This window comes from Triticum dicoccoides, chromosome 6B, assembly GCF_002162155.2.
Source record: "Triticum dicoccoides isolate Atlit2015 ecotype Zavitan chromosome 6B, WEW_v2.0, whole genome shotgun sequence".
NCBI classification, from domain to species: Eukaryota; Viridiplantae; Streptophyta; class Magnoliopsida; order Poales; family Poaceae; genus Triticum; species Triticum dicoccoides.
In genome coordinates, this window is record NC_041391.1 from 578638010 (window position 1) to 578648080 (window position 10071).

The 10071-nt window shown below is 46.1% G+C and overlaps 1 pseudogene; it reads left to right on the top strand.

Moving 5' to 3' along the window:
* The first annotated feature begins 3813 nt into the window (after window positions 1-3813).
* LOC119321293 lies at window positions 3814-7216 on the top strand (annotated as a pseudogene).
* The last annotated feature ends 2855 nt before the right edge of the window (window positions 7217-10071 follow it).

The window sequence follows — 10071 nt, forward strand, 5'->3', positions numbered from 1 at the left end:
AATATGTTTCCGATGTATACGAAAAATATTGAATGTGTACAGAAGAAAGTTGAAGTGTATTGAACAAAAAAACCCAATAAAAATCAATAAAGAAACAAGAAATATGAAGAAACACAATAAAAGAAAAATGGAAAAGAAAGAAAAATAAAGAAGAACATGAAAACTAAAGAAAATCAATGCAAAAATTGAAAATTGTGGAAAACCAAGAAAGAAAAAACCGAAGAAAACCATTCAAAACGAGGAAATTGAAAAAAGAACCAAAAGCAAACCATTAAACCCGGGAAAGAAACAAAGAAAAAAGAAAGAAAATAAAAACAAGAAAGAAACAATGAAACAAGTAAGATAATGAAGGAAAAACATGAAATGAAGAAAACAGCTAAAGAGACTGAAAAATTAGAAGAAGAAAAAGGAAGCGAGACCGAGCGAATTGATCATAAACAGAGGAAAAGAAGACCGAAATGGGCCGGTCTTGTAGCTACACGGGGAGGAAACGAGAGCAACTAGTTAACGAGCGCTCCTTCGGGAGCCTCGCAACAATCAGCGCCACTTGACGCGCTCTCAGTTATTCGCGACGTGTTGCGCTCTGGGCGCTCCCTCCGGATTTTGTTTTTTTTATTTTTCCGCACGCGTTTTCGGCTTTTTAAACGGTTTTGTCCCTTTTTTCGATGTTTTGGTTTTCCACCGGTCTTCCTAAAAAATTGCGTGAAAAAATGCGTTTTTTTCCCTTTCGCGAAAATCATGGTTTGCTTTCGCGAGAGTCACGGTCGTGCCTCTCGAAAACGGTTTTGCTTCCGTGAGAGGCACGGGTGTGCTTTCGCGAGTTGCGGTCGTGCCTCTCGGAAAAGGAAAAAAACGCGTTTTCTGTTTTTCTTTCTTTCGCGAGAGTCACGGTTTTCTTCTGCAAGAGGCACGGTTGTGCTTTCGCGAGAGTCATGGCCGTGCCTCTCGAAAAGGGGAAAACACGTTTTCTATTTTTTTCTTTCGCGAGAGTCACGGTTTTGCTTCCGCAAGAGGCACGGTTGTGCTTTCACGAGAGTCACGGCCATGCCTCCTCGGAAACGGAAAAAAATACGCGTTTTTTCTTTTTTCTTTTTCTTCCGTGAGAGTCACGGTTTTGCTTCCGCGAGAGGCACGGTTGTGATTTCGTGAGAGGCACGGGCGTGCCTCTTTCGGAAAGGGAAAAACCCGTGCTCCCAGTCCGGTTTTTTTGTCTGGTTTCTTGTGAAAAAAAAGTTTGTAAAAATCTATCAACATGAGATCTAGTTTTGAAGATCTCGACGCGAGTAATCCAACGATGAAAGCGGTTCGAAATTTGGACACACGGTTTCAGAGATAAAACATTTTGAAAAAACGGATCTAGTTTTGAAGATCTCGACGCGAGTAATCCAACGGTGAAAGCGGTTCAAAATTTGGACGCACGGTTTCAGAGATAAAACATTTTGAATAAACGGATCTACGAAAGAAGTGAAAGCTCCCAGGTTGCGACAAGTGGCGCGCTGCATGTGCGCCACTTGTCGCAACCAGGTGAATTGGAATGATCTTTGCAACGAGTACTCCTCAATTAGTGATTTCGGGAGGAAACCTTTCTGAGGAGGGTACCACGTTGTAGCCGGCCCAGTAGGTACATATCGATACTTGACTGGTGAATTCCCACATTGTATTAGTGTTCTTTTTCAAAAAAGAATTACCCCTCAAGAAAAAAGTATTGTTTTCTTTTGTATTGGTTTCCTTTGGGTTTTATTTTCTTTTTTTGCCTCTCTATTTATTATTCTTTGTTTTTATTGGGTTTCTTCATTTTGTTGTTGATTTTCATCTGTTTGTTTTCTATTCAACAACATGTCAACTCTTTTCAGACACATTCAACATTTTTCATACACATCAGAAACACATTTTATATGCACCTTAAACATTTTGGAAAACATTATTAACATTTTGGGTATATATCTAATACATTTTTAGTAGACATTTATCATTTTTCAAACACAAGATTAATTTTTAATACACGTTTAATATTTTTCAACACATGATAAACAATTTTTCAAGGGTCTCGATAACTGCCACACGTGTGGGCGTTGAGGAATCTGCCCACACGTTTTGTGTGGTGCCTAAGAGGACCAGCACACACGTCTATGTGTGGGCAAAACAACTAGCGCCCACACGTCTCTTTTTTCCCTCTCGGTCCCACTTACACGCGTGCGTGTGGGCGAAATAGATAACGCCCACACGCCCGGTACGCCAGGCCTCGTACCTCATGGTCCCGCACGCCCCACGTGACACTTTACCGCGCGCCCCGCAGTTGCCATGGGCCGGACCCTCGTCCATGTTCGTTTAAGTGCAGTTGCCATGTTTGCTCAACTGCAGTTGTCATCTTGGGTCAAAGTTTCATATTGCCATTTTTTGGACAACTACAGCTGTTGCCATGTGTGGTCTAGTCTACTGCAGTTGCCATGATTTCAAAACTTTAGGAGTTTCCACCTACTAACACTAGGCAGTTGCCATGTAGCGCTACAAAAAAAGGCATGGCAAAAAACATGTTGGGGTAAAAAGAGAGAGTTGCCATGTGCTCACAAGCACGCTAGGGCAGTTGCCATTTAAAAAAAAAGTTGCCATCTGCTTACGTGCACGCTAGGGCAGTTTGCCATGTACCATGCCAAACATATGGCAACTAACATGTTCGGGTAAAAAAAAAAGAGTTGTCATCTGCTTGCAATCACACTAGGGCAGTTGCCATGTACACTGCAAAACGCATGGCAACTGATAGTTTGGGTGTGGGAGAGGAGGCGGGCGTGTGGGCGAGATGGCAAACTGCCCACACACCAGCCCTTCTGCGTGGCTGAAACTGGTGTGTGGGCGAACTGCTAAACGCCCACACACCGGCCCCTCCGTGTGGTAAAACAGATGTGTGCGTGACCTCTCTGACACACCACACACGTGAGTTGTCCTACGTGGCATACAAAATCAGCTAATTCGTGCCAAGATTCGTGCAGAAATTACTGGACGGTGATGGAGGCGTGTGGGTGAGTTGGCTAACGCCCACACGTGTGGGCGTTAACATTTCCGTTTTTAAAAGATAGTGTACAATTTTCGTATACGCTAGGAACACTTTTATATACATTTTAACTTTTTGAAATATAAATATATTTTTTAAATATATAGTTCTCTATATCTAATTTTATGTAATGTACGTTGTATATTTTCCGTATAAACTAGGAACATTTTATTATACACATTTAACTTTTCAAAATACGTGATCATTATCTTTTTCAGAGACATTGTATTCTATATATCTTTTTCGTACATATGACAAACATTTTTCCTGTGCACATTTAACACTTTTTAAATTCATTATCTAGATTTATCATACACATTGTATATTTTTTTGTATATATTTTTCATATACATGAGAAATATTTTTCTTTACACATTAAATATTTTTGAAATGCTTGATTAATACTTTTAAATGTTTCTATGTAGATTGTTTATTTATAATATATATTTAGAATATTTCTTATTATAAATGAAAGTATATATATAAATAAAGCAAAAAACGAAAACAAGAAAAGCGAAAAAAATAATAAACGAGGCTGTGTCCTCCTGCGCGCCTGGGTCTCGCTATTGTATTCTGTTTCTGAATCCGTGTTCGTGATGAACTCGAGTCTGTATCTGACGCGGCTTCCAGAAACAGATCCCCAGTAGTACTCCTACATAACGCAGCCTGCGGCCAAGAAAGGCAAGAACAGATCGATTGTAGCACGCCACGGGACCGAGACGATGTCCTCTCCTTTCCAATCTCCAGCACCTCGACTCGCCGACATGGCAGAGCAAGAAGGGGACGGGGAGGAGGAGAAGACGATCGTCGTCGGAGCTGGAGACACGGCGGCGGAGGAGATCGTCGCCGGGGCAGACGAGGAGGAAGAGATGCACGGCGGCTGGGACGGCGGTGGCGGAGGAGGCGACGGTATGTTCCGTCCCCCGCCGGGGTTCCGGTTCATTCCGACCGAGGACGAGATGATCAGGTACTACCTGCTCCCCAAGCTCCAGGGCAGGGCGTGCGTCCCCAACAACGCCATCATCGAGGACAGCGTCTACCAGTGCCACCCGGACGGGCTCACATGTACGTTCGTTCTACTTCTTCCGTCGGTTTCCGCTGCCTGACCATGGATCATCTCGCAGCTTCTTGATGGTTCTTGGCCATGGTTTCTTGCTTTCTTGCGTCCGTGGATTTGCAGGCAAGTACATGGACCGGGGCCAGGCCGGCAGAAGCTTCTACTTCCTGTCGCCGAGGGAGCGCAAGTACAAGAACGGGGTGAGGCCGGCGCGGGACACCAAGGACCGCCTCGGGCGGTGGAAGGCGTCGACGGGCAAGACGGACGAGTGGGGCGGCGGCGACGTCCGCAAGGAGGAGAAAGTGGCCGGCGACGGCACCACCAAGTACTGCAAGAGCGGCCTCGCCTACTTCTACTTCCAGGGCCGCGGGGAGAAGGAGAAGAAGTCCGGCTGGCTCATGCAGGAGCTCACCGTCCCAGAGTACGAGATCAAGCTCCCCGAGGAGGGCGGCCCTGGCGGACCGACGGTGAGTTTTCTTCTCCGAGATTCAAACCGCATTTTACCGTTTCGACTTGTTTTTTTTTTCTCTTTCTTTCTGTTTTTGCTAAAAGTAATTCGTTTCAAGCTGATTTCTAGACTATGAACAATCGATTCTGTTCTAGGGCAATAAACGTGATATCTTTCTCAAGAATGTCAAACACGTCGCTAAGAGGATTAAATCATATCGAAGAATAACAATCTAGCATGCATGCCCTGCTTAGGATTAAATCATATTTGGCGGTGAAGACGGGGATTAGTCCGTGGTGTGTATGTTCACCGAGGGTTTTTACGACTTTGTAGACACTAGACACAACCAAGTTTCGGAAGGGCAAAAAATTCGGTGACCCTCAAAATAGTCAAAAATTCTGAATTCTTTTGAAAACTTAGAATTATTTTTGCAGAAATCAATGATTTTTTTATTTGAATAATTTTTGCATTTAAACAACTAGACTAGATAAAAAATATGTACCGCAACCTCTTGATTTAAACATGGTCACAATTGTTATAGATATATCTTAATACATTATGAAATTTTATATCATGGTGAAACATCTTCATTGCAAATCTATCGATGCTAAGGTTCGACAACAATTAAACATCTCACCCACAAATCGCAGGAGACAAAATAAATTCTACTAGTGGCGAGCACCATCTCAGAATATCAAAGAATATAAATCTAGCATGCATGTCTTGCTTAGGATTAAATCATACCTCGCGGTGAGGACGGGGTTTAGCCTGTGGTGTGGATGTTCACCGAGGGTTTTCATGAAGTTGTAGACACGAGTCACACGACCAAGGTTTGGAACTTCAAAAGGGAAAGAAATTAGGTGACCCTTAAAATAGTCAAATTTTCAGAATTCTTTTGAAAATCTATGAATTATTTTCGTACAAATCCATGAATTTTTTTATTTGAATTTGGATGAATTTGTAAAAGAACTCAATAAAAAAATGTAGACTGCCCGCAAAAGAAAAAGTAGACACAACTTCTTGATTTAAACATGGTCTCCAATAGACAATCGTTGAACACTAGTTTGAGTAGTAAATTCTGAGAAAAATATGTCATTCAAATCTAATGATGATATTTTACTTTGCAAATCTAAATATTTTGTACAAAATCGTTTTTGCGGCAATTTCACATACTAATCTCAATATGTTTTGCTAGAATTGAAAGTTTTCTTTTAAGTCTCCTATAGAAATATTATAAGTCTCGGCATGTTTTCACGGGAATTTGTGGTGGGCAAACTGGAAATAGTTTTGCTAGAATTTCTGAATCAAGACTCAATCTCAGTTCAATTGAAATAGGCAGGTCAAATTAAGAAACATTTAACAAGTACTTACCCTCATTTGATTGAGACATATACGGATGGACCCAACTAAAAACCATCTGGTTCAGAGAAGTGATTTCTTTGACTTTGATTGGATTGGATGCATGCAGTTGGACAGGTACGTGATGTACAAGATTTACCCGGCACCGGTCGGCAGAAAAAAAGGGAACAATGACGATGAGGCAGGCCCCAGCAACGCCGAGGCGGTGGAGAGCGACGACGAAGGGGAGACGGCGGAGCTTCCTCCAAAGCTATCGGAGAAACAGGCGGGTAAGAGGCCCGTGTCGGAGGGCCAGCAGCTGTGCAACCCCGCCGCCGCGAAGAAGAAGCGGGGTCGCCGCTCAAACCGCCTGCAAATCGAGCCACCAGCGCCACCGCCGCCGCCACAAGGCGACGGCATGCAAGCTCCGTTCGGGATGCTGGGATACTACGATGGATCAGCGCAGCCCATGGGGTACCAGGCTGGCGCACCGATGCCGCTGCCGCCGGTGACATACAACAACGGCCAGGTGCACGCACCGCGGCAGCAGGCGGCGTACAACGGTCAGGTGCCGATGATGACACGGCAGCCGGCGGCGTACAACGGACAGATGCCGGTGACGCAGCAGCAGCAGGTGGCGTTCAATGGCCAGGTGCCGATGATGACACGGCAGCCGGCGGCGTACAACGGACAGATGCCGGTGACGCAGCAGCAGCAGCAGCAGGTGGCGTTCAATTGCCAGGTGCGGCCGCCGCAGTCCGGTCAGAACCAGACAATGATGACGCAGCCTTCGTGCCGGGCCGGCCAAGCAGTGAACCCTCAGATGCAGAAGCAGCCAGAGACGGATGAGATGCTCGAGAAGCGGGTGCTTGAACAAAACCTGGAGGAATACCTCTGGATGCAGCAGCAGATGGCGCTCATGATGCGCCAGCAGCAGCAATGGACGATGGCGTTCATGATGCAGCAGCAGCAGCAGATGTACTTCGGCGGCTCCAACGCCGATTGCCATCACCACGCGGGGGGCAAGGCCCCTCAGTTCTCGCTCGACGACTTCTACGCCAGCCAAGCGGCAGAGCATTACAGGCGCAGCCGGGCGGTGCTCCCGGCGACGAGCGGCTCCCCAGGAGAGGCGGCGCCGGAGAAGGCAGAGGGCTCGCCGGACAGCACGGTGGTGTCTGCGGGGGGAGGTGGGGACAGCAGCAACAACGGCAACCATGACCGGGCGGAGTCTGCCGCTGTGAAGGCTTCGCCGGGTGGGAGCGCGTCCGCAGAGGGCGGAGTCTGCGCGTCCGCAGAGGGATTCCGGCATAGTGATCGGTGCTGAAATCTGGTATATGGAGATCGTGTGTTCGTTGGCGTGTTCTTGGTCGTTCCTGTAGTGTTTGGTTGTTGATCGATGGAATAGATTGTGTGTTCTGTAGAAATAATCTGTGCTTCTGTGGTTTCTCTTGTTCTTTCCTTGTTGATTGATTGACAGACGGTATTGGAGAAAGTATGGCTCGGGCACGATTTAATTACTAGATTTGGTTTGGTTGGGTCTCTTTTCTTCTTGGTTTTTTCAATGTTCAGGAGCAAAGATGGGGAGCTCAGATTCTTCAGCCAGCGCGGCAAGAATTGTCCACTGGTGACAATTTTCATGGCCCAATCTCATCTGATTTGAGCCGCTGCAGTGCGGGCCAAGTCGGAGGCCGAGATTCAGGTCAAAACGCTGACCCTGACCTAGGACTTTGCCCATCATTTGTTTTTTGTTTTTTTTGTCGTGTGCAGTCCTGTCTGTGTCGAGAGAGACAGCTGACTCGTTGAAGGAAACAATTCTCTCCGCTGACTGCATCTCTGCTCCCTACAGTTGTTCAGAGATGCAATGGTGATCTTCCTGGTTCACAGGGGACTTTCAGACTTTCAGTTGAAATAATCGAACACCTCATGAAGCTGACTTCAGAGCAATTTCTTACCAATCAACCTAGCTTTGGGCTTTTTGCCGTCAGAAATCAAAGACCTGGGTCTGGAATCCTCCATTTAATGTTTTTGTTTTCGTTTCGAATAGTATTTAAACAAGGGCGCTACTCTGCGCCGGCGCACCGGCCCAAACGATTCGGCCGGTCGCCCTAGGACCGTACGATGCAATGACTGCTAGCGTCAGATGTGTCTTCTCGCTTCGTTCCTTTTCTCCATCGTCTTCCTGAAAAATTGCAGCGCCGCACACAGCAGCGAGAGGCGGCTGCACGAGTGCCCATCGACCTCCGCCGTAATTTGCCGCCCCACCGCCGGTCGTCGCCCTCGCCGGTGGTCAGCTCCTCCCATACTTTTCTCGTCGGTCGCCAACCAGGTAGCCGCCCTCGCTACCGTGCTGCGTCAAATCTCCTTCTCCCCCTCCCACCGACCGCCGTTCGAGCAGCCCCGGCGACCTTGCAGCGCGCCTCGCCGCTGTGGCCATCGCAGTTCGCCGCGGTGACCTGTCACGGCTCAAAAAAAAGCTTCGGTTGTTGCAGCTTTGGAATTGCTGGTTCCAGCAAAATTAAATACTGGTTGAAGCAAATTTTCTTCCCGGTTGCATCAAAAATTGCTTTGCATCTCTGAAAAACAAAGGCTCCAACAAAAAATCCAAATGTTCCAGCAAAAAAAGGTGCTGGTTGTAGCAAAATTGCTCCCCAATTGTATCAAAAATTGCTTGTCGATCCCATCGAAGAAGAAAGCCATTGCCGCCATGAACAAACACCGCCATGGGTGGATGTAGCAAAATTTATCTTCGATTCCAACAAAATCATAACATGGTTGTAGCAAAAAATCTACTGAAAAAACAGGTGATGTCATGGAGATAGATGTAGCACAAATCCACAAAACACCAGTAGTAACAAAAACCAAAAACGGTTGTAGCAAAATGGTTCACCGGTTCCAACAAAATTAACATGGTAGCAGGATTTTGATGGGTGGGTGGTAGCAAATACATGGGCTGGTTCCAGCAAAAGAAAACATGCTTGTAGCAAATCCTGCTGCGGCGGCCATGGAGAGGAGCACCACTAGCTGAGGGCGGCCATGGCGACAAAGCGTTGGTTGTTGCACGCTTGTGCCGATGGATGGGCAGCCGCTCGCCGTATTGGCGTGAGGCGGGTGGATAGTGGCCGCTCGCTGGAGCAACGCGGGCAGGTGGTGGTGGACTCGCCAGAGCAAGGATGCGGCGGCGCGAGCCAGAGGCAGAGGCGAGGTGGCCGAGATGTGAGGGAGAGGATGAGTGGATGAGGATGTGCGGTTGCTGGGATAAGATAAGGACGTGGGTGCCTGGGTATTGCGCGTGGGACCCATGGCCACGTGGTGTGCGTGAGGCACTGCAGCAGTTGTGCTGAGCGGGACGAGAGCGGCGCGACCGGCCGAAAGTTCGGCCGGCGCGCCGGATACAAGTATTTCCTATAAGACGTTGAAAACAACAAGGAACTTCAGAAACAAATCAAACCAAACTGTTATGGTTGATTTTACATAAAATGCCTTTTCTTTAGGTTTGTTGCACAAAATACCATATGTTGGTATATTATATGTTGCAGGTAGTTCAAATCCATAGTTTGATTATGCTGACATGATTCCTGACGAGTGGATCCCGCTTGCAAGTATTCATAGTTTCAGTTGCTCATTACATTTTTGGTTTAGAACTTAACATTTAATAAAAATACAAAACAATCAATAAATTGTATATATACCCAATGCTGATTTGAGACTTTTGTTAACTTATTTGGATATGTTTTTAGAGATGGGGTTTTAATCATTTATGCCATTGTTTATGTCCCACTACTCAGTTTTGCCACTGGAAATTTTAACTGCTAAAAAATGTCATTGCTTCGTTAGGCACATGTCCAAGAATGCCACTGGACACCATTATTGTTAGCTCAAATCTCGTTTGCCATGTTATAATGATCAAAATACCTATGGAGCAACGTGTCAGCTCTCCCTCTATCTCACTACAATAAAGTATGGGACCCATTTGATCCCAACAACGTTCATATTTTCCTCTAAATTTATTCACTTGCTTACTCCTTACAAGTGGAGCTCGCACTTATCATTGTGAGATAGAGAGGGCTAATATGTGGGTCTAGGGGTATTTTTGTCATATAATATGGTCAACAGTTTTGACCTGACAATAACGATGTCTAATGGCATTTTTGAACAAACATCTAATGGAATGATGACATT